General features: G+C 42.8%; 1 protein-coding gene across 2 annotated transcripts in view; it reads left to right on the top strand.

Annotated features, from left to right (window-relative positions):
- Positions 1 to 4,185: 4,185 nt before the first annotated feature.
- znf271 (zinc finger protein 271) overlaps positions 4,186 to 4,753 on the top strand; it is a 29,568-nt gene continuing 29,000 nt past the window's right edge. Inside the window, exon 1 of one of the 2 annotated variants that reach the window (XM_067435091.1) lies at positions 4,186 to 4,251. The gene's annotated coding sequence lies outside the window, so the exon portion shown is untranslated. The remainder of the gene's footprint in view (positions 4,252 to 4,753) is intronic. The other variant, XM_067435092.1, reaches the window with a different exon arrangement.

Here is a 4,753-nt window from a genome sequence, read left to right as displayed (position 1 = left end):
GACGTGCGCTATTTCAAACAAGACAACCAATCAAAAGCATCAGAATAGTATAACTTTATAAAACAGCCTTTAAATGGCAGGACTCATCGTGCACATCAAAAACTGGCAAAGCAACAAAATTATAAAAAATAATAATATTATTCAACATATCCTAGCATTTTTACAGAAAATATTCAGATGTAACCCCCTGTTACGGGTACAGAGTCTACGGAGACAAGATGGTGAGTATGCAAGTTTATTGAACAACCAGTAAGAGTGAAACTAGACGGGGTGCAGTTTGGTCTTGGTCTTGCACTGGGTGCACTGGGGAATCGTCGGAGGGATCGCTGGAGAGGAACGCTGGAGAACACGGAACACACACATGCTGGACACGGGATTTCGCTGGAGACTGGGTAATAGACACTGGAGTCGGGTAGGTAACATCGAGGGAGTCCTTAAGGTAAGCAGAAGAGGTTAGTACATTTCTCTTAACGAGACCGGACAGTGACTGCGTGGGTGTGTGTGCCTTTTGTGCTCCTGGTGATTGTGGTGGTGATGAACTGCAGGTGTGTGTGGTTAATACTCAGGTGAGAGCGTGCGCTGTGATTCAGTGCCGTGGGAGCCTGGCGTGTCTTCACATTCTTTGAACCGGGTCGATAGGAGATGGAAAAGTTGAACCTGGTGAAGAAGAGGGCCCAACGAGCTTGGCGGGGATTGAGTCGCTTGGCATCTCTCAAATACTCAAGGTTCTTGTGATCAGTGAGTAACAGGAATGGATGTTGGGATCCCTTCAGCCAATGCCTCCACTCTTCCAGGGCAAGCTTGATGGCAAGTAGCTCCCTGTTCCCGATATCATAGTTGACCTCTGCCGGGCTAAACTTCTGGGAGAAGAAGGCACATGGATGGAGTTTGCTGGGCGTCCCCTGCTGTTGAGACAACACCGCTCCCGCTCCGGTGGTGGATGCGTCAACTTCCACGATGAAGGGTTTGGCGGGATCGGGATGGACTAGGAGGGGAGCGGTAGTGAAGGCTTCCTTTAGGTCTTCAAAGGCCTTCGAGATTACAGGACAGAGACTTGGGCTTACTGCGCAGGAGATGAGTGAGGGGACTGGAAAGGACACTGTAATTCTGGATGAATCTTTGGTAGAAATTTGCGAAACCTAGGAAGCGCTGGAGTTCTTTGATGGTGGAAGGGGTTGGCCAGGTCCTGATGGCGTCCACCTTCCCCTCGTCCATCCGGATGCCACTGCTGTCGATGTAATATCCAAGGATCTGCACTGAGGGCTGGTGGAAGGAGCATTTGTCTAACTTGAGATACAACTGGAACTCCCTCAGGCGTTGCAGGACCTCCGCAACGTGACGGCGATGGTCGGCCAGGCTCCGAGAGTAGATCAGGATGTCATCAATGTATACCAGGATTGACTTGTGGAGGAAATCCCGGAGGACCTCGTGGATGAAATCCTGGAATACGGAGGGGGCGTTCGATAGGCCATAGGGCATAACCAAATGTTCATAGTGGCCAGTAGGGGTCACAAAAGTGGTCTTCCACTCGTCCCCCTCACTTATCCGGATGAGGTTATATGTGCTGCGGAGGTCCACAGAGATGTTCGAGCGGAGTTGGGATGAGAGGAGGGGGATATCAGAATTTAACTGTGATTTTATTGAGGGCCCGGTAATCGATGCAGGGCCACAAGTCTCCGTCCTTCTTGGCCACGAAGAAGAAGCTGGATGCAGCAGGGGTGTGGATGGTCGAATATAGCCCTGATCGAGTGCCTCCTGGATGTATTCTTCCATGGCCTTCTCCTCCGGCAGGGAGAGGGGATAGATTTTTCCCCTGGGCACTGACTCACTCAGAAGCAGATCGATGGCACAGTCGCATGGCTGATGGGGAGGCAGCTTGGAAGCCTGGGGAGGACAGAACACGTCACTGAATTGGGAGTAGCAGGGTGGAATATTGTCAGATCGCTGCTCGAGGGGACTCTCAATAGACGTTGCACAGACGGGAATACTCCTGGAACGAGACGTGGAAGGAACAGGCAGTCCAGACAAACAACTAGAGAAACAATTCTCTGCCCAACCTCACCGGACTTCCAGGAAATGACAGGGTTGTGCTGCTCTAACCATGGGCTCCCTAGGATCACGTCAGCGGTGGAATCCTCCAGAACCAGTAGGTGTATGTTTTCCACATGAAGAATACCAGTTTGCATCTGAAGGGGACCAGCAAGGAGATTGACCTGCCGCCGTCTTAGCGGCTTGCCGGTTATGGATTCAACTTGGAAGACGGTCGTGAGGTGGAGCTGCCGGCAGAGGACACCCCCTTTGTAATCATCAGCATTTTAATAAGTAACTGTAATTTAATTACACATTTTTTCTCAGTAACTATAACTGATACAGTTACTTTTATTTTGCAATTAAATTAGGTAATCTAATTAAATGTAACTAGTTATTCCCTAACACTGGGCGCAACACATTTTTTGCTAGTTTCAGCAGGACGCAATTATAATGTATAATTTTTTTATTATAATTATCATTTTGGTTGTTTAAATGTCAAATGCACTGGCCCATATGTTTGCTCATGGGCGTCTGGTCTAAACCAGGTGTGTTCAGGAGCATTGTTGGAGCGTTGCTATTTTGAGGAACTGAAAACGACTGACCATTGACCAACACAAACTGCTCTAACGTCAAAAGTGCAGTATTTATTGTGTTATTTAAAGGGTTTGTCAGTAATATGAGAATATAGGTGGGTACACAATGCGCATACACTCATATTATCTCACACACACAGGGATGTGCAGCAGCACACACACATTTTAAATATTAAAAATAAAAGGATTCCTCTCCAGAGAAGCATTCAGTCTGTCCACTTGCGTGTAAATAGTGAATCCGCCATGGTGCGAGCGCAACTGGCTTTTAAAGGGAAAGGGAGATGAGACTCTGATTGGTTTATTGCACATATTTTCCAAAACAGACCCATGACTCATTAAGAGACCAGGGGCAACCCTTTTGGACCATGTGCCGGGAGCGCCAACAGATTTTTCCATTGTTAAACTAGCAAAAATGGATTGGGACACGCCCTAAGAGCACCTGCACCATAAGCTTCAGCCTGAGGCTTTGCATAGGTTGATCACCCTAAACGATCTGAACATGTCAGAGACATTTTTAAAGCATATTTTTTCTTGCTTGCTGAAAATTTCACTGCAGGGAAAGTATTGCTGTTCTTAAACCTAGCATAGAAAGTGTTCAGTTCATCAGGTAGAGAGGCAGACAGACCCATCGCAGGGTTTTCTGTCTTTTTTTGTCTTTGATTGAGTACATATTACAACATTATTACTCTATTGCATTTAGTGAAGGTGACAGATCAAAGCCCGGATATTAAGCTGAAGATGGATGTAATTTGTTACGTCAGGCCAGTGTATGAAAGGGAGCAACATCACAATGAGAAACGTATACAATGTATATCTCTCATATGGACTTATACCTTACTGATATTTGTTTACATCAAGGTCCTAATGTTAAGAACACAGTCAGCATGCCAAAACACAACCAATGTCTCATAATAAATTCTGATAGTAATAGCATTTAATTTTCTCAAAAAGAGAGTGTTGTTCCCTCAAAACATATTTAGGCACATACCCAGATCATAAATGTGCTTAAATATGTTTTGGGGTCACAACACTCTCTTTTATTTTTTACAAACACATGAATGTTATTCCTTTAGATTGCAACATATAAACATTTATATGCATTCATTTAGCAGATGATTTTATCCAAACCGTCAGTAAACAAATCATTCGATCCAGGCAACATTTTCTGAGACATTTTTCTAGGTTTACAGCCAGGTGTAGTTCATTAAAAAAACATATTTTTACACAAAGGTTTAACAACCATAAAGTGTCACAATATGTATATATTTTGTTAAAAAGTGTTAGAACATTTTCTTATCATCATTCTGAACTGATTTCTGTTTTATTTGAAAATGTATCTTTCATTCAAATAAAAGCTCGGCTACTTGTTTGAAATATGTATTATTACATGTAATAACATTTAAACATGGTTTATGTTCGTATCCAAAGTAAATTTTTAGACGTTGAATGTCTGTTGCAAGATTAAAATGGACATTACATTATTATTTACATTGCTCAAGCCTTTTTTTTTCTTTTTCTTTTTTTTTGCACTTGACTTTTATTTTGAAATGATAGCAACCTCCAGTCATTTCCGGGTTGTCAACCCGTGTGGACGTGCATGATAATTGTGTGATGAGACACAGGAAAGGTGAGGCTTCTTCTTCATGAACTTCACATTCGTGTCTCTGTGTTGTGACGCAGATCATATTTATGTTTCTCTTTCGTCTGCCTGATGAGTGACAGCTAATGCGCCTTTAACTGTGTGTTGACATCTAACTGAAGTCAAATGCAACTAAAGGAGGCTTGTTCAGTCTGCAGCTTTGATTTTGTTGTCATATATTCACATTAAGACATGCATAATACAATACAGCACAATACAATATTCATTTCAGAATAGATTATTCAGAGAATTACCATTTATTTGGACACATTTATATTGCATTCATTGCTAATATAGGATAATATTAGCAATACCATGGTACATAAAATGGTAACAATTCAATGCCACACAGTTTTACCTTTTTATGTCATCACATCACTCTACCAGAGTAACACCCCCCATACAATATATACCCCCATACCCCCCACTATATATATATATATATATATATATATAGAAGGAGAACAAATGAAAATAAAAGTAATGGTAG

Source organism: Pseudorasbora parva, chromosome 24 (assembly GCF_024679245.1).
Source record: "Pseudorasbora parva isolate DD20220531a chromosome 24, ASM2467924v1, whole genome shotgun sequence".
Taxonomy (NCBI): domain Eukaryota; kingdom Metazoa; phylum Chordata; class Actinopteri; order Cypriniformes; family Gobionidae; genus Pseudorasbora; species Pseudorasbora parva.
The sequence above is the reverse complement of the archived record's forward strand: the minus strand, read 5'-3'. Positions and strand labels throughout refer to the sequence as shown.